Consider the following 26,354-nt stretch of genomic DNA (forward strand, 5'->3'; position numbering starts at 1 on the left):
AGACCAATAGCTACGGGATTTAAGGTTTCTGTTTCCTTAAAAAACGCGAGGCTTGAACTAGTTCTTCCTCAAGGCTCCGGAATCTCTCTATAGGAGCGACTCAGAGATGGCCACCTACTTGGAGGGGCCTGGGCCACTCTTGAAGCTGAATTTACTCGGCAAGCCTACCCTTTTGGGGGAGGGGCGCTGGTCGAGAACACAAACATTTTTTGATACTTTGTCGTCTCAATCACCTGGGATCTGATGTTTGAAAGGTCTGTAAAGTCAACTAGCTTGTTCAGGCATTACTTTGTCCAGAGGTAAGGGTAAGTGTGTGTGTGCGTGTGTGTGGGTGGGTGGGGGGGTTCGGTCAGTTTCCTCCATCCTTTGCCTCCAGCCCCACAAAGGACTAGAGCCAGACACGTGGGCTGGCGTGAAGAGGCGGAGGTTACACTAAGGCGGAGGTGCAAATGGATGGGGGCGGGGTCTGATCTGCATGGACGGCGCGCGGCCACCAATCCGGACAGGCAGAGCGACAGCCCGCGCGCCTTTTGGGGGCGGACTGACAGCTCCGGCGCCCAATGGAATGCGGGTCCTGCGGACGGCAGGGGCGGGACAACGCCGGGCGCTGCCCCCGGGATTCGAGCCGGCTTGCGGGCGCTGCCAGTCTCCGGCGGCGGCGTCCGGCGCGCGGGCGGCCTGCTGGGCGGGCTGAGGACGAGCGACGTGCGGGTGAGGCGGAGAGAGAGAGAAAGAGAGAGAGAGAGAGAGAGAGACGAAACCGAGGAGCCACCGCGGCGACAGGTACCGGCGCCAGGGCCTCAGGGATTGGGCGGGCGGCCGCGGCGCCCCGGGAGCCGAATCCCCTCCTTCGCGGTCCGGCCAACGCCGCCGCGCCAGCTCCCCGCCCCCTCGCGCGGCTCCCCAGCCCGGGAGCGGCGCATCCGGGCGAGCCGGGCCGGGGAAGCCTCGAGGCCAGCGCGGCGGAGGCCCCCAGCCCCAGTGCGATGCCCGCCCAGGGAGGCGCGGGGCTGGGCGGCCGCTGCAGCCGCTCCCCGCCCGCCCGCCCGCCGCGCTCCTCTCCCGGAGGCGAGGCCGGTCGCGCCCGCTCGGTTTCACCCGGCTTTTGTTTCCCGCCCGGGTTGACAGGTCCCGGCTCCGGCGCCCGGGGCAGGCGACGGGACCCGCGCCGAGCCGCCGCAGCCGCAGCCGCGGGCGAGAGAGAAACTTCGCCGTACGGGCCCGGGCGGCGGGAGACGCAGAGCCGGGGCGCGCGGGGCGCCTGGACGCCGAGGGCGCGATGGAGCCGCGCTCACCTGGCGGGGCCGCGGAGGGCGCGGATAACGGAGTGGCCGGCGGCGGCTCGCCTCGCGGGAGGACTGCACTCCCGGGGCGGCGGCGGCGGGGCCGCGTTTCCCGCCGTCACCTGCCGCTCGGGGACAAGTGACTGGGAACAGCATCTCCCGCTCGGGCGCTGTTGGAGGGTGCCCGTGGCAGCAGCGCCCATTCTAACAGGTGATTATTCTCATGCCACCTGAAAGCCAATGAGAAGTTGTGCTGGGGTTCCTTATTCAATCTGCTCCTGGGACAGTATAACGCCTGACCCTCGGTGATGTCTGAGGTGTGCTGGCGACGGTGTAAGAGTCAAACCCAGTGCTGATTATTAAAAAATGTAAGGGGGTGGGGGGTCAGCGTCTAAATGAACCTCTTTCGATTGATGAGCCAGGAGGAACATTTTTAGAGTCATTTTTAAAAGTCGGTTTCTGCAGGGGTGGCGAAAGCCTAGTTGATAAGGTACAAGTTGTAAATGGAGAACGCAGAGCTCGAGATTCCCTTCCGTGAGTCGGGACAGCGTGTACAACGTTTGGCCGCCATTCAGTGAATTCTGCATGGAGCAGTTGGAGCTCGTGGTTTTGGATTTACTTTGCAGGAGTGTGTTTTCCAGGGGAATCAGGCTTAGCATTGAATGGGAGCTTTCTTCGCTTCTCTGAGGGGAGACAGGAGTGTTTATATTGATTGTCTTCTCATTCTGTTACATTGTGGACCAGGGAAAAGTTAAGGCAACATTTTGGTGAAGTATTTTTAATACTCCATGGGAATTCTACCGTGCTCCCTCCCCAACCCCCAAAGAGTTTTTAATTTAGAATTAGGGTAGCTTTTTCTCTTGCCATTTGAATCAAAATTCAATTATAGACTTAAAAAATTATGATTCCTGTGGGAAATTTTATTTGTCGTACTTTCACTCAGCATTTTCTGTTTGACTCTTCCAACTGCCCTCCATTTAACAATCTACAGTTTCTGCCCTAACCAATTTAGGACATCTACAGAACAGAAAAGATATATTTAAAAATGATATGTAATAATTATTTTAAAAATACATATTTTAAATGAGTGTTACTAATAACATTCATTTGTGAGAGACATGACTTAGTTTACTCATTTTTTTTCCTAATGTGTCTTGTTTTATATGTCTTTTGGATATAGTTTACGCTTAATGTGCGTTTAACTTAAGAACAAAATTACAATATTTAATTGTTACTTTATTAGTGTTTCATTGAATGGTAATTTTACTTAGCTGATTAGTAACACTATTTAAAGCTGAACTCTATGGCTAGTTGTGACTATTTGGGATTTTAAAAAAGTAATCAAAGATGGTCTTTGTAAAATGTTTTATTTCTCTAAAACAACTGGCTTATATGTTACGAGGGTGTTTTTTTTTGTCTTTCCAACATTAAACAAAATAAGTATGTTTCTGAATAATGTTTTTAGTTTTGGGAATTTTAGGTGAATGGCTTTTTTAAAACTTAACCAGCTCGGTATGAAAAAATTTAAAAATATTGTATTAGACAACTAATTAAATCTTAAATTTTCTGTTTATCCTTGGATTGGAAAAGAATACCTATCTTGGGTTAATTTTAGTTTCCTAGGTTAGACGAATTAGACTAGAGAAGAAAGAACATCCTCTTTCTTTAGCTGTAGAAGTTACTGTTATTAAAAGCTGGGTTGCCTTTTTGACCCTTACTGAGGGTAGATTGATTGAACAGTGGCTTGTATTCATGTAGCATGGGGTTTTTTCTATATAAGTAGTTGTAAGGAATCACATAAGATTGGAAAGTATATTAATTTTACTACTATGGGTAATTAAGTTTAATAATCTTTATTCTATGATGATGCTTAAATATACCACAAATTTTTAAAATTTCAGCTTTATATACACAAAAGCATATTTTAGGAACTTGAGCTATAAAAATATCTTTTATAATTAAAAGCCAATTTTCAAATTCCTGTTTTTAGATATTTTAATTACTGATTTTTGTTCACTTTAACTTGTAGTAGACTGTATCAAAATTATCAACCACATTTCAGTTTCAAAGTTAAGCATAAATTGAATTCTCACATCTACACAGTAAACATTGGGAATGTTTGTAGGTCATTTACCTTCAGATGTGGCTCCTTTTGAGTTTGGGGGTGGGCAAATATTTTTGAATGAATAAAGCCACACACACAAAAAAACAAGAACATGTTAAAACAGCTAAATTTGAGGATAAACCAAATGATACTGTTAAAGATTGCTTTATGTAGTATGCATGTTAATACCTGACATTAGGAATAGCCACTGTAGGCCTCTAATATGTGTAATGTTTGCAATTCCTAAAGAAGTATCTATATTGTACATATTTTGGCACACTAAATTCTGTAATTATGTAATGCTGAACAATTAAAATGTATATTTTATAATTTTGAAACTATTTGAGCTTTCTAATCTAGCTGATTAGTAATTAGATTTTGTTTTTTCATTATTTTACATTTCTAAATTTTTCTACAGTATATTTTAAATTTCTGATACTAGTCCCCTAAAATATAAAAAAAATTGAATCTTTACTCATCGGAGACTGGATTGACATTGGTATCTAAATCACATAACTATTCATTAATTTTTTTTAGAGACAGGAAGGGAGAGAAATGAGAAGCATCAACTCCTAGTTGCAGCACTTTAGTTGTTTGCTGATTGCTTTCTTACATGTGCCCTGATTGGAGGGGGCTCCACCCAAGCCGGTGACCTTGGGCTCAAGCCAGCGACCCTGCACTCAAGCAGTGACCTCAGGGTTTCGAACCTGGGACCTCAGAGTCCCAAGTTAACGCTCCATCCATTGCGCCATCACCAATCAGGCACAAATCACATAACTATTGATTTAAAAACAATAGCCACTTAAATGTGATTTAATTTTCAAATAAAGTGTTTGTTTATTGTGTAAAAGACAGTTCTGCCAAATGAGACAGGTTGGGATAAATTTATAGTAGAACCTATGTACCTTGTAACCATAATCTGTGTAGCCCACAGGTTGTTAAGGATATGTTAGCAGTATTTGAAACACTGAAATTCAAGTACTGAAAATAATTCGTACCTTGTAGTTATGAGAATTGACCTGCATGCTGCTGAAACTTAAACATATAAAACTGTAGTCTTCAAAGGGGCAAGTTCATTTTATGTTTAATTTAGTATTTCATTGTCATTTTTGGGAAACCTCTGGCTAACGAGAGTCACCAGAGGGACTGTGGAGTCTACACATTTGGTATATCTGTTTTCTACCCTTGATCTGTAACAAAAACACTTTAAACATAAGAATACAATTTTATTTTAGTTCTCAAACAAATCAGGCGAAAGATACTGAAATTAAGTTGTGAATTGTAGCTGTTTGCAGCTGCTGTCATTTTTGTAACACTTAGTTAATCAAGGCAGTTATTAGAAAAATGAAAATGATGTATTTTCAGAGTGAAAGAATGGGTTTTGAAGTAAACAGTTTCACATCTGTGAAAGTTAGGAAACATCCACATACTAAGATTTTTTTTTTTTAAGATTAAAAATTAAGTACAATTTTATGTTTAAAGTTTTTTTGATTGGAGAGAAAGAAAGAAACATCATTTTGTTGGTCCACTTATTTTATGCATTCACTGGTTGATTCCTTTGTGTGCCCTGACCGGGTATTGAACCCACAATCTCGGCATATCAGGACGATGCTCTAACCAACTGAGCTACCTGGCCAGGGCCTAAATTGTATGTTTTTGAAATTGTTCATGTTTTGGAAGAAGGAGTAAAAGGTAAAGAAAGATCAAAGACTGGAAGAGAGTCGGCACTCGCCCCTCCCGTTTTGTAATTGGAAACCCTTCCTAAAACAGGCAGTGGTTCATTCTAGAATCATCTGTAATGTTCTGCCTCCATCTTGGCAATTCATAGATGATGTTAAAGGAGGAGCCACTCCTAGTGCCCTGAAAATGACCATCTGATGGTTAGATGCAGGGTTGGGAATTTCGGTTGGATCTCTTCAAAAATAAGATGTGTGTGTGTGTGCATGTTTTTTAATGTTTCTTTTCTATCTCTGGAAATTAAAGAACTTGCTCTGCTGTTAGCTGCAAATTACACACTGGAATTTGAAAGTCATAATACCTCTATCACAGATTCAGCGCTGCAGCGAATTACTTTTTAGGAGTGGAGAAAATACATTCTGAATGAGGATAAAATAGCCTTTACCCATGTTATGTATTAAGCAATGGAATTATTTCCATGTTTTACTTTTTTAAAAAGCAAGACAATAAAATCTTGTAATCTTAACACATTTTTAGATTTTGCCCCTCCCTTAAAAATTATTACATGGTGGATGATGATAATGTTTCATGTTTTGACATTCTAGTTTGGGAAGGGGATTTATGAGAAGAAGGTATTTCACTGAAGCAGAACAGGGTAAGAAACTTGTTTTTCTTTTGAATTATTCTTAGGTTAATACATAATACTTATTAAGAAAAATTGAGATGTTTATCTTTTCCAGCTTAAATTTTTACTAAGAACTTTATAAATTCTTTTAATATATCTTCATTGCTCCTAGATGGACTTCAGAATCTATTCGTTTCCATATGCAGATGTGTGGGTGTATGTACAGTTGACCCTTGAACAATGCAGGGTTAGGGTGCCCACCCTTCCCCCCCAGCTGAAAATCCCCGCATATCTTTTGGCTGTGCCAAAACTTGACTGTAGTCCACCTTCTCCTCTGTGGGTTTGTGTCCATGGATTTAACCAACTGCAGATCTAAAACTGTTATTTTCAATCTGTGGTTGGTAATCTGCAGATGTGGAGGACCAGCTGTACTAATAACCTGCCTTTGCTTTACCAGTAACATAGTTTATTAACACTTATGTTCTGTGGTTTGTATTATATACTGTATTCTTACAGCAGAGTAAGCTAGAGAAAAGAAAACGTTATTTAGGAAATCATAAGGAAGAGAAAATACATTTAATGTATTTTTGAAAAAAATGCACATATTAGTGAACCTGCATAGTTCACACCTGTGTGTTGAAGGGAAGGGTCAATGGTATATAGACACATACAGGTAGATACACAGGTAGATAAGTAAAATTTCTATTTTTTTGCATTTTATATATATAACTTCATATATTTACTATATGTATATGTGCATATACAAATCAACCCATTTACCTATCTATATTATATGACTTCCTAGGTGTATTTATATGTGAATCTCTCCCCCCCTTTTTAAATGAAATCTTACGGCCCCTAGAGGAATAAAGTACATACCTACAAAAAGACTGAAACAAAATGTTCACAGCAGCTTTTCATAATAGGAATGAATTACTGATTCACACAGCAAATACATGAAACTCAGAAATATTATTCCGAGCAAGAGAAGCCAGGCACGTGAATGTACCAAATGATGAATAAAATGATGTATAAAAAATACAAGAGGTTGCCCTTCTGATAAAGAAAGAGGAAGGGAGAGAGAGACAGGAACATTGATCTGTTCCTGTGTGTGCCCCCACCAGGGATCGAACCGAGCTGTCAAGCCAGGGCCAAAAAAGAGAAAAAAAAAGAAAAAGAAAAATTCTTTAAAAAAAAATGCAAGAGGCAAGACTTAGCATGGTGATAGAAATCAGGCCTTGGTTTCTGAGCACTGTGGTTAACTGGAAAAAGGCAAAAGGGAACCTTGTAGGGAAATGGAAATATTCTACAGTTTGATTTGGGTGATGGTAATTCAAGTGCACACTTGTGGTAACTTTATTTTCATATAATTTTTAACTTACAGAAAATTGCAAGATTAGTACAAGGACTATCCAGATTCACCAGTTGTTGGTGTATACATTTGTTCAGGTTATTAAACTGAGTATGTACAATGGGTGCATCTAACGAATTGTAACTTTTACCTTAGTAAGGAAAAAAAGCTACAAAATTATGCTGAAGAGTAGAGAATGATCTTTTATCTGTCAGACGCGGAATACCGCTGTTCAGAATCAATGAAAACGAGAAGCACTGACAGTCTGTGGTCTCTACGCACACATGCGTTTATGCCGCTCCTCTCTGAAGTCTCATGCTGCCTGCCGTGTTTGTGTCAGAAGAAACAGGACACTGAAAACGATTCAAGGCGGAGCTGCCAGCAAGGAAACCCCACTTTGCTCTGTTACTCTGTGCGTGTCACCTAGGGGATGAGGCTGATACCTAGCGATGGCTTTCTGGGAACCGAACCTGCTGACTATTCCTGTTAAAAGTGTGCACACCTACAGTGTGCTCGGTTTTGCACAGACACGTACAGTCTTTACCAGACAGACAGGAGGCAAGCCCGTGTTGTCCTTTTTGCGTGGTGCTGTTTATCACAGGGAGGAAAGATGGGGCTGGCAGCAGTCCACCGGAAGTGTCGTGCTGGTCCGAGAAAGAGTTAACCAGCCTGAGGTTGTAAGAAGATTGCAGACCTAATGATTATGGCTCTATTATCTTCCTACAACCTCAGGGTAGTTAACTCTTTCGTGGGCCTGCACCTGAAAACCACTAACTATTCTCCATCGCTGGTAAGTGAAATTTGCTGTTCTCTCCATTAATTTTAGTGCTTCTGTAGTCTCAACAGAGTACTTTTATTTAAATTATTACATCAGTTTAAATCATAGTTTAGGCTATAATTGTTTTAAAAAAAAAGTCAACCATTTCTTCTCTATAACAGAATTTTAAGTGTGTTCACAGTTTAGGATTAGATATGATTTATAGATAGTGGTTCATTTTATTTTAATTTTTAATTATTTATTTTGTATCTGCATAAGAACATTTTTTATTTGGTTATTTCCTAGAATGGAGGATGTTTGAGATGATTGGAGGTCTAACGAGCGTTGACGCAGGGGATAAACATCTGTTCTGACTTTACTAACCAGAACCATACATTTATGTGGCCTGTGTATTCTTCTTCAACATACATATAAGTTTAGTGAGGGGAAAGATGACAAATGTCCAACATCAGCCAACGTGGATAAAATGACATACTTTTCCCGGTTAATGAGTATGTTCGTGTTCCCCTAAAATGAGGGGTCTCCCCCCTCCCGTACCCACTACACTTCATTAGTTTATTTTTATTTATTCTTTTTAAAAGATTAATTCACTTTATTTATTTATTCATTTATTTATTTTTACAGAGGCAGAGAGAGTCAGACGGACAGGAACGGAGAGAGATGAGAAGCATCAATCATTAGTTTTTTGTTGCGACACCTTAGTTGTTCATTGACTGCTTTCTCATATGTGCCTTGACTGTGGGGCTACAGCAGACCAAGTAACCCCTTACTCAAGCCAACGACCTTGGGTCTAAGCTAGTGAGCTTTTTGCTCAAACCAGATGAGCCTGTGCTCAAGCTGGCAACCTCGGGGTCTCGAACCTGGGTCCTCTGCATCCTAGTCCAACGCTCTATCCACTACACCACCACCTGGTCAGGCTTCATTAGTTTATTGAGAACGAACAGAACAGTTGAGAAGTTTGTGTGGTTTTTTTTGTATTTTTCTGAAGCTGGAAACGGGGAGAGACAGTCAGACAGACTCCCGCATGCGCCTGACCGGGATCCACCCGGCACGCCCACCAGGGGGCGATGCTCTGCTCCTCCGGGGCTTCACTCTGTTGCGACCAGAGCCACTCCAGCGCCTGGGGCAGAGGCCAAGGAGCCATCCCCAGCGCCCAGGCCATCCTTGCTCCAATGGAGCCTCGCTGCAGGAGGGGAAGAGAGAGACAGAGAGGAAGGAGAGGGGGAGGGGTGGAGAAGCAGATGGGCGCTTCTCCTGTGTGCCCTGGCCGGGAATCGAACCCGGTTCCCTCGCACGCCAGGCCGACGTTCCACCGCTGAGCCAACCGGCCAGGGCCCTTAACTGACTTGAATTTAACAACTATCTTAGGTAGCCTTTTGTAGCTTTTTTGTTCTGGGCGCTTCCCCCTCTAAGAACTGGAGAGAACTGTGTAATGAACCTCCACACACCTATTCTCCAGATTGACTCATTCCCAGAGTCTTAGGATATGTGCTGTTCTTAACTGTTAGATTGGTGCGCCATATTTTCTCTCAGTTTTCCCCAGAAGTTTTATTAATAAGTAGAGAAACTTGAAAAGCAGTATATTTTAGCTCAGAGACTTGACTTTGGACAAATATTAATTATGAAATAATTTTTATCCTTAGCTTTCTGTCAATTCATAACCTAGGAAAGAAAGCCTCATTGATTAGCTTTCATTTAGAATCAGTCCAAATATTCTATATCTATGGAACGAAGTGTTGTTCATGGGGAAAGTTCTCTACGCAGTGTGGTGTCTGAGGAATGCTGTTGACCAGATGTTTTCCTGTTACCTTGTCTGTCTCTCAAAACTCAGTCATTGCTGTGCTTTTTAGGTCTCAACTCGGTATCTTCTGCCTGAATTTGAGGCTCAGAATTCCACCTATATCTTGAAACTAAATGTGCTTAAATATCATCTCTAGCAGCTGCACACCCAAACACCAGCCTCCCCCCCCCCCCCCCATTCTGACTTTTCCTCTTTAGCTGTTAATGACTCCATTGTCCTTACTGGTCATTTGTTACTCTTCCTTTAATTCTTAAGCTCATTGAGTCACTAAATCTCTTTGTTTCTAACTTTAAAATGTCTCCGTATCTTTTTGTCCTTTTCATTTCTACTCTGTCCTAATTTGGTTAACATGTTAAAGCAGGAAATTATTCCTAGCTTTTAATGAACTTCTTACATATCAAAATTAAGCCAGTTTTCTAAAGTAAAATAGGAAATTTTCTTTTCTTTTTTTCTTTCTTTTTTTTAAGTGACAGGAGAGAAGAAATACTCCTGCTTGTGCCCTGAAAGGGATCTACCCGGCAACCCGGACTGGGAGGATCTACCCGGCAACCCGTCTGGGGCGGATGCTTGAATCAACTGAGCTATTTTTAGTTCCTGGGGCCGAACAGCCAAGCTATTCCCAGAATCCAGGGCCAATGCTTAAACCAGTCAAGCCACTGACTGCTGCAGGAAGGGAAGAGGGAGAGGAGGGCAAGGGAGGGGGAGAGAAGTATATGGTTGCTTCTCTTGGGTGCCCTGACCAAGAATTGGACCTAGGTTATCCATATGTAGGGTGGATGCTCTAGCCATTGAGCAAACCAGCCAGGACCAAATAGGGCATTTCTTCCCTGCCAGAAAAGGCTTCCATCACCTTCCAGGCAAAGATATCCTGTTTAAAACCTAGGTAATTGTTATATTTAAACCAAAGTAATGTAGAGAGTAGTTCCCCTTATCTGCAGGGGTTTTGTTCCAAGACCCCCAATAGATACTTGAAACCATGGATAGTATTGGCCCCTACGTATACTATGTTTTTTTCCTATAAATACATACATGATCAAGTTTAATTTATAAATTAAGCGCAGTAGAGATTAACAACAACTAATAATAAAATAGAACAATTATAGCTATACTGTAGTAAAAGTTATGTGAATGTGGTCTCAAAAATTTTTTTGAAACTTGTATGTATATATTTTTTAATGTTTATTGATTTTGGAGAGAGAAAGGGGAGACAGAACACTGATCAGTTCCTGTATGTGTCCTGACCGGGGATCAAACTGGCAACCTCTGCGCTTCGGGACAATGCTCTAACCAACCAAAAGCTATCCGGCCCGGGCTCAAAATCTCTTATTGTAGTGTCCTCATCTTTTGACTTAAATGAAGCACTTTATAGCTTCTCTTTGCCATACCTGAATTGCCAGCATTGCTACGATTGCGCTTTGGGCCTTTATGAAGTACAAGAAGGGCTACAGGAGCATGAGCACTGCCGGACCTGGACAGCTGCCAATGTGCGGGGAGCGTGCCCAGCATGGATAAGCGGAACAGAGTGCCGATTAACATGGGGGGGGGGGGATGGAGCACGTGGGGTGAGATTTCATTGTGATGCTCAGAACGGTGTGCAGTTTAAAATCTGAATTGTAGCCTGACCAGGCAGTGGCGCAGTGGATAGAGCGTCGGACTGGGATGCAGAGGACCCAGGTTTGAGACCCTGAGGTCGCCGTCTTGGGCGCGCTCATCTGGTGCAAAGCTCACCAGCTTGGATCCAAGGTCGCCGGCTTGAGCAAGGGGTTACTCCGTCTGCTGAAGGCCCACGGCCAGGGCACATGTGAGAAAGCAATCAGAGAACAACTAAGATGTCACAACGTGCAACGAAAAACTAATGATTGATGCTTCTCATCTCTTTGTTCCTGTCTGTCTGTCCCTGTCTATCCCTCTCTCTGACTCGCTCTCCGTCTCTGTTGAAAAAAGAAACAAAAAAACCTATGAATTGTTTGTTTCTGGAACTTTCCACTTATTGGGGTAACAAACCACCAAAAGCAAAACCGTGGAGAGAGGGGTAGTACTGTAGCCGATTTCCAGGCCCCTCAGCTCAGATACACTGGTGAACGGTGACTGGCAGGGCCCACAGTTCATTGAGGAATACAAGCTGTATATAAGCTATAGACTTTGTCAGATCAAAGAAATGACCCAAGATAAGTTTCTTTTCGCCCAGAATACCTGCAAGTGCTGTACAGTGGGGGAAATACTGAGATTGTACAATAGAATGCATTTTCCGGACTTCCTAGTGTTCACATGGCTACACGTACAGGTCTGTTGGTTTACCTTAAAACTCTTCTCCTGTCTCTTGTCCCATTATTTCCTGGCCAAGATAGTTCCTGTCACAAAGGTATCTTTGCTGTAAGTGACACGATACTCTGTATTATTACTTTGCCTTTTCTTTACAGGCTCCTGGAACCAACATTCGTTAGAAAGATAGGAGACCAAGGTTTGTTGGGAGAATATAAAACGGGGAAAGAAGTGATATCCATTGTACTTGCCATTAGAAGTCATCAGGCCTCCAGGGGTTCGGGCCTGGTTCCTTTCCAGAGGGATGCTAGTTTATGAACTTGGCTTGCTTTTGGTCAGCTGATGGAGATCTTTCATCTTTCTGCTCTTCTGGGAAATGTTTGCATTTCTTCCTGGTAGGAACAAAGATCCAATTTAAGGTTACTGACTTAAGGAATAAGATAATTATCTTATTGTTTTAGGTAATCCAGAATATTTGATATTCTCTTCTGTGGAAACTAGAAATAATATGGGGATTCTGAGTTGCTTGTGCAGAAATTAATTTAATGGTTATTAAGAGTGGAAAATGGAGGAAAAAAATACACTGTTTCCCAGAAGCCTAGTATGGTAGAAATAGACATTGGGATGAGATTCAGGAGTGTTGCTACTAAGTAACTATCTGATCTTGGGCAAGGTAAAGTTATTTAACCTTCTGAACCTTGTTTTAATTGTAACATGAGTGAGTTGGATTAGAAAGGATTTTAAGGGCTCTTCGCAGCTCAAACATTCTAAAATGAGTGTTTTCTCAGGGGAAAAAAAACCTATGTTAGATACTGTTTGTAATTAGTGATTTTTCAGTGGATGTTTTATATATTTTTTTTACTAGAGCAGGGGGGTTGGAACCTTTTTGGCTGAGAGAGCCATGAATCACATATTTTAAATTGTAATTCTGTGAGAGCCATACAAAGACCCGTGTACGTTAGGCATTATCCAGTAAAAATTTGGTGTTGTCCCAGAGGACAGCTGTGATTGGCTCCAGCCACCCGCAACCATGAACATGAGCGGTAGGAAATGAATGGATTGTTAATACATGAGAATGTTTTATATTTTTAACGTTATTATTTTTTTATTAAAGATTTGTCTGCGAGTCAGATGTAGCCATCAAAAGAGCCACATCTGGCTCGTGAGCCATAGGTTCCTGACCCCTGGACTAGAAGATAGGAAAAGAAATAAAGGAGTCAGCGTTCATCAGTGGATGAGGTTTTAGTGTGTTCTATTATCTCAACTGAATTTATTCTGGACTCTTTCACCTTTAATTTGTGTCCATTTTCCTGCCTTTCTCTTTCTTTCTTTTTAATCATCTTTACTTGACAATGTGACTTTTATATCCTTCTTTTTATTGCTTCTCTTTGCTATTGCTTTTTTTTCTTTTCCTTACCGGTCCTTCATTGCCCATATTTCATTATGGGCATGGAATTCTTCAAGTAGACCAGGGGTCTCCAAACTATGGCCCGTGGGCCACATGTGGCCCCCTGAGGCCATTTATGCGGCCCCCCGCCACACTTCCAGAAGGGGCACCTCTTTCATTGGTGGTCAGTGAGAGAGCATAGTTCCCATTGAAATACTGGTCAGTTTGTTGATTTAAATTTACTTGTTTTTTATTTTAAATATTGTATTTGTTCTTGTTTTGTTTTTTTACTTTAAAATAATATATGTGGCCCTGGCCGGTTGGCTCAGTGGTAGAGCGTTGGCCTGGTGTGCAGAAGTCCCGGGTTCGATTCCCGGCCAGAGCACATAGGAGAGGCGCCCATCTGCTTCTCTACCCCTCCCCCTCTCCTTCCTCTCTGTCTCTCTCTTCCCCTCCCGCAGCCAAGGCTCCATTGGAGCAGAGTTGGCCCAGGCGCTGAGGAGGCTCTGTGGCCTCTGCCTCAGGTGCTAGAATGGCTCTGGTTGCAACAGAGCAACGCCCCAGATGGGCAGAGCATCGCCCCCTGGTGGGCATGCTAGGTGGATCCCAGTGGGGCGCATGCGGGAGTCTGTCTGACTGCCTCTCCGTTTCCAACTTCAGACAAATACAAAAAAAAAAAAAGATATGTGCAGTGTGCATAAGGATTTGTACATAGTTTTTTTTATATACTGGCCCTCCAGCAGTCTGAGGATAGTGAACTAGCCCCTGTGTAAAAAGTTTGGGGACCCCTGAAGTAGACCCTTGAATCTGATCTGTCACTGAATTGAATTTAGACAGCCTAGTAGTTGTTAGGATTCATGGGCCCCTCTGTTCTGTGATATAGAGCGGAACGATGAATCCTGCGTAAAGGGAGTAGGGAGCCGAAGAGAGAAGGAATGGTGCGGAAGAGAGTTTCCAAGGATTTTTTTGATATTTTGATTGAAGATATATTTTAAAATATTTAAGTTTTGATGGTAGTGAAGAGTCACTACCATGATATCAAAGTTTGGTCCTAAAGGCTTAATGGGCTGTGAGTTTTCTTGACCAGCTTGTGCCTTACCTCTGATTCGGACTCCTTAACCATCGGAAAGCTGCAGTCAGAGCAAGCTGAACTGAATTGTTAGGGCCAGTTCCTCAAGGTGTTGGTGGTAGATGGAGATAGAGTATGGCATACACTCTTTTTTAAAAAAAGTTTTATTGATTGATTTCAGGAGAGGAAAGGAGAGAGAGAGAGAGAAAGAAAGAGACAGAAACACCAATCTGTTTCCATATGTGCCCTGATGGGGTATTGAACCAGCAACCTCTGTGTATTGGGACGATGCTTTAACCAACCGAGCTACCCAGCCAGGGCGGCACAGACTCTTTAAGAAAGACTGTCACTACTTCTCTGTGATATTGGACAAGCTATTCAGCTTTTCTAAGCCTCCGTTTCCTTTAATACTGGGGAGGGGCAGTATTAATACCTACCTCAGGGTTGTTGTGAGAATTAAATGAGATAATACATCTGAAGGACTTAGTCCGGTGCCTAGTATATGTCTTTGAGCCTGGTATACTTCTTCAATAAGTATAAAGTGCTGTTATAATAAGCACTTCAGTGTTCCAGATAGTAAGTTCTGTTAGGTTCTCATTAGTGTTGTTACAGAGTAAGTAGACAACATAGATCCTGTTCTTAGAAAAGATAAAACGAGTGCACGAAAGAGAAATAACCTAGGTTCCATGGTAAGTGGCAAATGTTTACTTAGAGACTCAGAAGGCAGGAGTAACTGCTAATAATCACGTGAAAACTTATGGAAGGTGACAGAACTTGATCGACCCGAGCTTTGAAGGAATACTTACCAAGTTACAGGCTCCTTGAAGCCAGACTATCTTGGCTTTTCTACTGTGTAACCTTAAGCAATTTATTTAACCTCTCTCCTAGGATTGTTGAGAGAATTAAATGAGTTAATACATGTCAAGCACCTAGAATATGCCTTAAACATGTTTAGAATATGTTAAGTTACTATTAATCTGAGAGAAGGGAACATACATATCATATAGAACATTGACTGTTAATGAAGGGGGTACACCCCTAGGTTTGTTTGAAATGATGAAGCCAAATTGGCTGGAGGGAATAACCTGTTAGAAAAGAGTGGGTGGTTATGTCAGGGCAGAACTATGAATGATTAAGCCAGGGAGTATGACATCTTTTCCATATGTACCGAGGCAACTTTGGGAGGATTGCTCGGGTGATTTTTGAAGCATTCTTGTGTGTTAAAGATAACATTTCTTAGTCTGTATCTTTAACATTTCTCACTCTCTCCCCTGACTTCAATATAACTGACACTTTTTTCAAACTAATTTTGACAATGAAGCTCGTGATCTTCTTTCCTGAACTGTTACTCGATTTCTTTTCCCCAGTGTAGTGGGTTTCTGCTGCTGTTTTTCTCTCTGTGCTTGAACACACCAGTCTAGATTCTAAATCACCAAAGCCTTAAAGCGGGAAGGGCCGTGGAGAGGAAGGGAGGAAAATATCCTTCTGGGCAGCCATCTTGTTTTACAGATGAGGACCTGAGTTCCAGAGGAAGTAACGTCACATGCTCAAGAGCCACAGTTAATTAGTGAGCGGGCCTATGTCTTCCTGAGCTGAACGAAGGCTGTTTTTTTATGTCATCCTAGTGGGATTCGCAACCACTCGGGTGGGAATTACAGTAGTGCTACCATAAATTTTTCTACTGTTACTAAACACCAAGATAAAAAGTAGTGTTACCATCAGGAATAATGGGACAATAATTCACCTCCCCCTTTTTTTTTTTCTACAGGGACAGAGAGTCAGAGAGAGGGACAGATAGGGACAGAAAGACAGGAATGGAGAGAGATGAGAAGCATCAGTCATCAGTTTTTTGTTGCGAGACCTTAGTTCATCAATTGCTCTCTCATATGTGCCTTGACCGTGGGCCTTCAGCAGACCAAGTAACCCCTTGCTTGAGCCAGTGACCTTGGGTCCAAGATGGTGAGCCTTGCTCAAACCAGATGAGCCCGCGCTCAAGCCGGTGACCTCGGGATCTCGAACCTGGGTCCTCTGCATCCCAGTCCGAAGCTCCATCCACTGTGCCACCGCCTCGTCAGGCTAATTCACCCTTCTTAATGAGAAGCCCATTATTACATTTCTTGGACAGGCATTACTCTTGTTTAAGTAACATTTAAAACCAAGACTCCAAAATTTGCTTTAAGTAGAAAAGATTTCTTTCTTTCTTTTTTAGATACTGTAATAGTGCCATAAACATCAATAGATTCTCAAAGTGTACTTTTTGTTTGTTATGACTCTTACAAGAGTGATTAACAGGACAGTAAGGTTAGCATAAAAAATTGGAACGGTTGTATTTTGACTTCACAGCCCCTGACCTTGTACTTTCATTACAGTAGTCTCTCAGCCTACATCTTCTTCAGTCTCTTGCACTTGAATATACACCACACATAATGGTGAGAAACTTATTTAATAGCATCATTTCCTTGTACATTGTTTTCCTACCTAGATGCAATGTGACGGAATACCTGTAAAGCCCTAAGCTTGGGATCTGGCTACTCTAGTTGCTCAATAAATGCTCCCTTCCCTTTTTACAGAGCAGGTAATTTTTTCTTAATATAAGGTCAGTTCCTAATCACTAAGTCACTATAACAACAGGTTTCTTCCTTTAAAATGTATTGTTTTAATGTTGGCACGATGCTCCCCCCCATTCATTTTGAAAATTTGTGTGCTGTACAAATATTGTTTAGTCACATTAAGCATAATTTTATTGTGACATCATTTTACAACTGGTAATCATGTTCTGTATTCTTTCAACCTTGATTAGAGAAGGGAACAGTGGCTGGGGTTACATAGAGATTCTCTCGACGTCTGCTCATCCTGCCATATTCCTGCACAGAAAATAGGCTCTGGACTAGAGTCATTTGTACTGAAATAGTAATTTTAAATGATTTTTAACCACTGTGAAGCTGAATTGTATAATCCACAAATGTCTATACAAAAAACCCCCCTAAACTCCCATGCTCTCAGTGCTTTGTAGCAGATCATTTATTTCTGTTTCCCATGGCTTGGTTTCTTTTTTCTGTCTTCACTTTTCTGAAGGGAGAAGGGGATTTTATTTTCTTTTTATGATCTGTTACTGGTTTTGTACTGAGTGATTACTTTTTATAACAGATTTTATTCTTTATACTATTAGGAGGGCAGAGAAATACCTCAAAATTAGATTTTGGATTTTTTTTTTTTTGAGGGCTGAATTTGTATGTGTATAGTTTTCTCTTAGCCCCATTCTTCATATAATATATAGGATGTTTTTCTATTTTTAAAATATTTCCTTATATAGAATTGTTTTATTGTTGTTTTTAGGAAATCTGTTAAACTATATATTTATGAATGGTTGCTAGCCTTCTAAATTTATATGGTAATAAATTTTGCTGTTAACTTCATTCTTAGAATTTTGTTCTTTTGTAATTTAACTTTTTTTAGGTATAAGCCCTGCAATTCTCATATGTTGAGACAGGGATGATTGATTTTTGTTACTTTCATTATAAATTTGGCCATCAAGTGGAGTGCTTTACTATATTGTTATGCATTATTATAGACTATAGTCCTTGTTATAAAATGTGTTTATTTGTTTTCTATTTTTAATATGATTATGTTCTAGATTTTTAAAATTCATGATATATTTTTAGTTTTTATCTACATCTGTCAATTTAGGTTATAGTTTCCTTTTGTCTTCATATTGTTTTCATTTAATTACTATCCTTTTATTTTCATTTAACAAACATTTTTGTATTACCATTGTGAACATTTCAGGTATATGAGTGTGTCTATAATTTCTAAAGAAGTGTGATTAAGTCTTCCTCTTTTAAATATCTTTAAAGTATTTAAATATTTTGATACTTATCTATTTTGCAGCTAAGAATGCTAAATAACAATAAGATTTTAAATATATTTTATGTAAGTTATTTTATGATGGTCACCTAGCTTTGCCAGACCAATTTTGTTAGTAAATTAGAAACATTTAGAAATTACAAATCCTCCTAATCTAGTGTCCCATGTTTAATAATTTGTCTTTATCCTGTGTCATTTTATCACTTTTATTTTAGAAATTTGTCAAAGGCTTTTCTTAAATTATGAATTATGTTAAATAACTTTGAAAGGAAAATAAAGGTACATTTTAGAACCTACATATTATATAAATGTAGGATAACATTTTGTTTAACAGATTGAGGTAACAGATTATTCAGGGATGTGAAGATATCTTTTAAATTGTTACATTTATTTGTAATTTGTATTCTATTTATTGAAAGGGTTTGATAGCTTGTAATTAAATCAAAAGAGGCTCAGACCTTTAAAAACAAAGTCAGAAAACAAGCTTAAATCATTTGAGAAATAATGGACAGGACGAGGGAGTGCAAAGAAATCTTTACATCAGTAATCTGGAGCAAGATAGTTTCTGTGTTTGAACATATAAATTTAGCTCTGAGCTTCCTGGCAAGCAAGAGAAGAAAGGAAACAGGATGGGTTTCATAGTTATTGTCTGATAAAGAAAGCTTATCAGTTCTTCAGGAGAAACTTTTTCTGAATTCTAAGTTATAAAAGGATTTTGTGATGTGAATTCTTACACAAGGAATCTAATTTATATATTCATTTTTGTCAGTTATTCAATTCCTACTAATGCTGTGTTAGTTGCCATATACCATTTATACGGACTGTAGTTATATTTGTCCTCATTAAATTCATGTCCACCATTGTCAAAAGTGGAAATACCATGTCTGGGGTGTGTTTATGTACTGCCTCTGGAGTTGTAGCCATTGACGAACAGGAAACTGAAAGCTAAGAAGTTCAGGAAATGTATTCTATTTAGACTGTGTGGAAAAAATATATATGATACTTAACCACTGAAACCCATGGCCATTTGAGGACTAAAATTTATATATGCGTTTAGTTAGAGGTGAATATTATGGATTCTTTTAACAATGTTGTCAGATGCTTAGATATAATAGATACAGTATGTGCATTGTAGGCCAGGAAAATTGTGCAATGCTAGGAAAAAAATGCACCAGATTATTATATGTGTTCAGCTATACGCTTTCAAGAAATAGAACAGCTGGCACATCAGTTGAATTCTTTAAGGATGTCTTATTTTCAGAGAACTGCAGTTTTGGTTTTAGTTTAGTTCCAGAGAAGGGGAGGTCCTTTTTACAAGATGGCCCATTTTACACTTAAGAAGTTCTTATGGTTAAGTTTTATTTTCTCATACTGAATTGAACCCTGTTTATATTAATTTGTTAATATACATTATAGTTTTCTTAGCAGTAAAAAGAAAGAATTGATCAAAACTATTTAAAAAATTAAGTGTATCTCAAGTGGGGTTTTTTAAGGTATTGTGGCATTTTATTTTACTAATTAACTTTTAAAAACATTGATATTCTGGCATTTTAGGTGCCTCGGAAAATGCTACTTATAGGAATCTTTATTTTTAAGTTATTAAGTTTTTTTCTGTCAGAGGGGATGTAATTAATGGAAATGCCTGGTAACCTATATTTTCTCACCGTAGCTATACTTAGCTTTAAAAAAACAAACAAACAGTATGTGATTTATATGGATTCAACATTCTTATTCTCTAAGACAAGCTTAAAGTTTTAACAGCTTCTTTAAAATAGGAATTTTCTGATATTGTGTTTTGATTGCTGTTCTATTGGTGTATATTGCAATAAAAGAGGTAACATGACACTTTCACTGCTACAGTAAATGAACATTCTGTTACAAGGTTCTTCGTAGAAATTTTAGCTGCATTGTTCTGCTAGTAATTATCATCACTTTAATAGCCTCATTAAAACCAACTTCTTTTCAGGATTGATTTTGGTTTGGATCTCTTAGGATGATGTGTTCACCTCTGAACTGCTGTGCTGGCCAAGGGGATGGAAAAGGCTGGCTGGCAGGGATTGGGCATTGGTGTACTCCCCAAGAGGTGAGGGCTGTGGTTCCCCCACGGAAAGTCCCAGAGTGTTGTTTCCAGCAGAAGGGGGAATGGGCTTTGAGCTGACAAATCAAGGCATCTCCAGGCCAGACCATAAAGGGCCTGATATGGTCGGATAAGGAGTGGAACTTACCCAGCTGCTGATCCATTGTTGCAATAGGTGCTTTGAAGGGCCTTTTTTACTTTTTTCTTACTATGTAGTACATGTTCATTGTGCAGGAATTTAGTAAATATGTAATCAGTGAAAACAAAATTTTCCTATACTTTTTTTTGTTTTTTGAATGTTGTTAGTTAATTCCCTTAAACTTCATTTAACATCTAGGTTACTTATTTATTTAAAAGGGAGCTTTGTTGAACTGTTCTTTCTACAAGTTGTGCCCATAACAACTTTTAAAATTAATTGTGAAGGAAATAGTTAATTTTAAAGTCTGTTTTTGTTTGATATAATTACTGTTAATTTTTATCTATTTTGTGGGAAACTAGGTATAATGAGAATACGGACCTGGGAGCTAGAGTGGTTCTTTCAGGGGAAGCAGGATCACTGAAGACCAAAGCCCGCCGCCGTGAGTGCTTTGGGGGGTGGGACCCAGGTCCTTCTGGTTCACCATTATGTCAGCATCACTAGGCACGCTGCCTGACACACAGTGTGCCATAAATAGTTGTTCAACGAATGGAGAGGTTTCTCATTAAGCATTTTGAGTACCTCTTATTTCCTGCACTGTGGATAATCCAGATCAGTTACATTCATCTAAAGTTAAGAGCCTTTGCTGCTCAGCCTTTTCTTTTTTAAGTGAAAATTTAATAAACTGATTCTTATAAAAAAAGGTATACAAACACAAACACAAAAAACAAAAATTTCTTATTTCTTCCCCTGAATCTTACTCTCCAGATTAGCCACTATTAATGGCTTGGTATATTTTTTCTAGATATTTTCTTGCCTTTATGAAGGTATATGCATTTTCTTGACACAAATAGAATAATGTACATTCTGTTCTAGAACTTGCTTTGTCCCTATATGCCATTCTCTGTATCAATTTACTATTTATTATTAAGTGAGAGTCAGGGAGGCAGAGACAGACTCCTGCATGCGTGCAGACCCAGATCCACCTAGCAAGCCCCATACCAGGCAATGCTCTGCCCATCTGAGGCTGCTGTTCCCATTGTCTTGGCAGCTGAGCTATTTTAGCACGTAAGGCAAGGCCATAGAGCCATTTTCAGCACCCGGGGCCAACTTACCTGAACCATTGGAGCCATGGCTGCAGGAGAAGAAGGGGTGGTGTAGAAGCAGATGGTCTCTTCTCCTGTGTGTCCTGACCAGGATTCGACCTGGGACTTCCACACGCCAGGCTGATGCTCTATTGCTCAGCCAACAGGCCAGGGCCCATTTCAATTTATATACAGCTGCCTCTTTATTTTTTTTCTTTTTTTTTCTGAAGCTGGAAACGGGGAGAGACAGTCACACAGACTCCCGCATGCGCCTGACCGGGATCCACCCAGCACGCCCACCAGGGGCGACGCTCTGCCGAGACCAGAGCCACTCTAGCGCCTGGGGCAGAGGCCAAGGAGCCATCCCCAGCGCCCGTGCCATCTTTGCTCCAATGGAGTCTTGGCTGCGGGAGGGGAAGAGAGAGACAGAGAGGAAGGGAGGGGGTGGGGTGGAGAAGCAAATGGGCGCTTCTCCTATGTGCCCTGGCCGGGAATCGAACCCGGGTCCCTCGCACGCCAGGCCAACACTCTACTGCTGAGCCAACTGGCCAGGGCTATTTTTTATTTATTTATTTATTTATTATTTTTTTAAGTCAGAGAGAGGGATAGACAGGGATAGACAGGAACAAAGAGAGATGAGAAGCATCAATCATCAGTTTTTCGTTGCGCGTTGCGCCATCTTAGTTGTTCATTGATTGCTTCTAATATGTACCTTGACCATGGGCCTTCAGCAGACCGAGTAACCCCTTGCTCGAGCCAGCGACCTTGGGTCCAAGCTGGTGAGCTTTTTGTGCCTCTTTATTTTTAATTGTTGCATAATAGTCTCTTGTGGAGACGCATAATAGTCCAGCAAAGAAATTTGAGTTGTGTCCCATTTTTAAAAAAAACTATTACAATGTTGTGTTTAATATCTTTCTGCCTATAATTTTGCTTGGTTCTGTGAGACTATCTACAGGAAATTTCCTAGAACTGGTATTGCTGGGCTAGTTAAACTTTTTATAGATACTGGCAAATTCACCCTTAAAAATATTTTACCACTTTGTACTCTCTAATGTTCACTAAGGATGTGGGGTGTTATTTTCATTTGGAAAGAGTTTAGCTTTTGAAAATAAATCTTTTTCATGGTAATTTGAAATGTTCAGAAGGTTGTAGATTTAAGTAATATATTCCGGTTGCCTGACGTACTTAGTTGAAATCAAGTGGGAGGTGGTGCACTGTATTGTCTACAGACCTGTGGTGTGCATTGTGCTGATTCAGATATGGAAGATCAGGATACTGGCTTTCTAGGGTTTCATCTCCTGAGAATGTTTAACATTACTATGTGCAAGTGACAGGCAGAAGGCGTAGGAGACCTAAGTACTGATTTGGGAAGTTAGGATTTGTTGTGCTGGGGAACTATTTAAAGTCCTTGCATGGGGGAGTGTGCTGTCGGAGAGAGTTGTACTGGCAGTATGTATGGGAATGAATGGAAGTGAGTGGATAGGCTGGAAGTAGGCAGGTCAGGGAGAGAGCTGTGGGAATTCAGGAAGGAAATGAAGAAAACCCAGAATATGATGATAACTCTGGACTTGGAAAGTAAGATAGTAGGAAGCACAATGAACAGTTGGCAGGTCTTGTTGATTAAATGGAGAAAATTACATTAAAGTTGTAAAGCTGGGAGAATAGCCAGGAAATACAGATAATGAAGTAAATACAGAAGGGGCCAATTTTGATAAAGCTGATTTTTCTTTAAAAATATAGGGATATAAAAATCCTAAAGTGTGTCTAATAACACTTAAGAGATCAAAAATTGGAGAGAGGAAGAGAGAGAAATTATAATTAGATTGGAAGTTATCCTAACAGATACATAGTAGTTGGAATGAAGAGTGGACATTATGTTCTTCCTTCGGTAGAGATAACTCAGAAAACTTTGATGTGTTGTTTAAAAAATAAACAATTTTATTCCTGAAATTGAATATTTTCTTGAAAAAAGGGCCTTGGAAAAATAGTTTTGGTATCATATGCTATGTGCCTTCTAGTTTAATACAATCTTTTCATCTTGTGGGTTTTTTTTTGTTTTTTTTTGTATTTTTTTTGTATTTTTCTGAAGCTGGAAACCGGGAGGCAGTTGGACAGACTCCCGCATGTGCCCGACTGGGATCCACCTGGCACGCCCACCAGGGGGCGACGCTCCGCCCATCCGGGGCATCGCTCCATTGCAACCAGAGCCACTCTAGCGCCTGAGGCAGAGGCCACGGAGCCATCCCCAGCGCCCGGGCCAACTTTGCTCCAGTGGAGCCTTGGCTGCAGGAGGGGAAGAGAGAGAGACAGAGAGGAAGGAGAGGGGGAGGGGTGGAGAAGCAGATGGGCATATCCCCTGTGTGCCCTGGCCGGGAATCGAACCCGGGACTTCCGCACACCAGGCCGACACTCTACCACTGACCCAACCGGCCAAGGCCTTTTCATCTTGTTTTTAATATCTGTGGGTCTTAAGAAAGGTACATACAGTTCATTGTTAGATAAAAGTTCAGATACCTTATGTATTTTATTTTTATTTATTTTGACAGAGGCACAGAGAGAGAGACAGGAACGTTGAACTGCTCCTGTATGTGCCCTGACCTGGGAATCAAACTAGCAACCTTCACACTCTGGAATGACACTCCAACCAACTGAGCTACCCAGCCAGGGTTTAATTCTTTTATTATTATTATTATTATTTTTTTTTTTTTTTAGATTTTATTCATTATAGAGAGGGGAGAGAGAGAGAGAGAGAGAGAAGTGGGGAGGAGCAGGAAGCATCAACTCCCATATGTGCCTTGACCAGGCAAGCCCAGGGTTTTGAACCGGCAACCTCAGCGTTTCCAGGTTGACGCTTTATCCACTGCGCCACCACAGGTCAGGCTTTATTATTATTTTTTAAGACAGAGAGAGAGGGAAAGAGCAGGGAGGGAGAAGGAAAGTGTTCATTCATTGTTCCACTCAGTCTTGCACCTTTGGTTGCTTCCTGTGTGTGCACTGACCGGGGATCAAACCCTCAACCTTGTCATTTTGGGATGATGTTCTTTAACCGACTGAGCTAACCAGCCAGGGCACCTTGTGTATTTTAATTGATCATTTAAAAAATGTTCCCTGGGCCCCGGGCCGGTTGGATTAGTGGTAGAGTGTTGGCCCCGAGTGTGGATATCCTGGGTTTGATTCCTGGTCAGGGGACACAGGGGAAGCGCCTATCTGCTTCTTCACTCTTACCCCCCTTATTTCTCTCTGTCTCACTCTTCCCCTCCCGCCTCCAAGGCTCCATTGGAGCAAAGTTGGCCTGGGCACCAAGGATGGCTCCATGGCCTCCACCTCAGGTGCTAGAATGGCTCCAGTTGCAATGGAGCAACGGTCCAGAGGAGCAGAGCATTGCCCCCTGGTGGGCATGCTGGGTGGATCCCAGTCGGGCACATGTGGGAGTCTGTCTGTCTGCCTCCCCACTTCTCACTTCAGAAGAATACAGAAAAAAAGGTTCCCTGGCTTTTAAAACTTGACTAATATATCAAATGGTGGGAATCCATATCTTCTGAGAAGGACACAGTGTGAATTTATAGTTTTTACTATCTTAGTAACTTAGTAACTTTTACTGACTTGTCAGGATGGAGCCTATTCACAGGAATGATCTATAATCAGAGTCAGGGACCTGCGACACTGCTGGAGAGTCTGAATGTGAAATGGTTAGGGTGCAGGCTCAGGAGTCCCTTTTGCCCGGTTCCTCTGTTCACTAGAACATTATGCTGCTTTTTTTTTTTTTGCATTTTTCTGAAGCTGGAAACAGGGAGAGACAGTCTGACAGACTCCCGCATGCGCCCGACCAGGATCCACCTGGCACGCCCACCATGGGGCGATGCTCTGCCCACCAGGGGGGCGATGCTCTGCCCATCCTGGGCGTCGCCATGTTGCGACCAGAGCCACTCTAGCGCCTGAGGCAGAGGCCACAGAGCCATCCCCAGCGCCCGGGCCATCTTTGCTCCAATGGAGCCTTGGCTGCGGGAGGGGAAGAGAGAGACAGAGAGGAAGGCGCGGCGGAGGGGTGGAGAAGCAAATGGGCACTTCTCCTGTGTGCCCTGGCCAGGAATCGAACCCGGGTCCTCTGCACGCTAGGCCGACGCTCTACCGCTGAGCCAACCGGCCAGGGCGTAGAACATTATGCTTCTTAATTTTGCCATCTGGAAAAGGCAGTAATAGTTCTTACATGATTACTGAGGTAATCTGTCATGGAATGTACATTATGGTGAGGAGATACAGGCCATAAACAAATACATGTGCCAGGTGGTAAGTGGTGGGTCTGATTGCTGTCATTTCTTGCTCCTTTTATGTCAGGTAATAGGGAAGGACTATCCAATAAGGAAGTATAATATTTAGACTACAGCTGAAGGAAGTTGAGGGAGCAAATGGTGGCTGTCTGAAGGAAGAGTTCCAGGCAGAAGGGAACAGCAAGTGCAGAGGCCCTGAGGAGGGGCATAGTGAAGGGAACAGCAAGTGCAGAGGCCCTGAGGAGAGGGGCATAGTGAAGGGAACAGCAAGTGCAGAGGCCCTGAGGAGAGGGGCATAGTGAAGGGAACAGCAAGTGCAGAGACCCTGAGGAGGGGCATAGTGAAGGGAACAGCAAGTACAGAGGCCCTGAGGAGAGGGGCATAGTGAAGGGAACAGCAAGTGCAGAGGCCCTGAGGAGAGGGGCATAGTGAAGGGAACAGCAAGTGCAGAGGCCCTGAGGAGAGGGGCATAGTGAAGGGAACAGCAAGTACAGAGGCCCTGAGGAGAGGGGCATAGTGAAGGGAACAGCAAGTGCAGAGGCCTTGAGGAGAGGGGCATAGTGAAGGGAACAGCAAGTGCAGGGGCA

General features: G+C 41.7%; 1 protein-coding gene across 2 annotated transcripts in view; it reads left to right on the plus strand.

The window, feature by feature from the left end:
• Positions 1–623: 623 nt before the first annotated feature.
• Positions 624–26,354, plus strand: part of FKBP5 (FKBP prolyl isomerase 5) — a 122,249-nt gene continuing 96,518 nt past the window's right edge. Inside the window, exon 1 of one of the 2 annotated variants that reach the window (XM_066359571.1) lies at positions 624–783. The gene's annotated coding sequence lies outside the window, so the exon portion shown is untranslated. The remainder of the gene's footprint in view (positions 784–26,354) is intronic. The other variant, XM_066359572.1, reaches the window with a different exon arrangement.

This window comes from Saccopteryx leptura, chromosome 1, assembly GCF_036850995.1.
Source record: "Saccopteryx leptura isolate mSacLep1 chromosome 1, mSacLep1_pri_phased_curated, whole genome shotgun sequence".
NCBI classification, from domain to species: domain Eukaryota; kingdom Metazoa; phylum Chordata; class Mammalia; order Chiroptera; family Emballonuridae; genus Saccopteryx; species Saccopteryx leptura.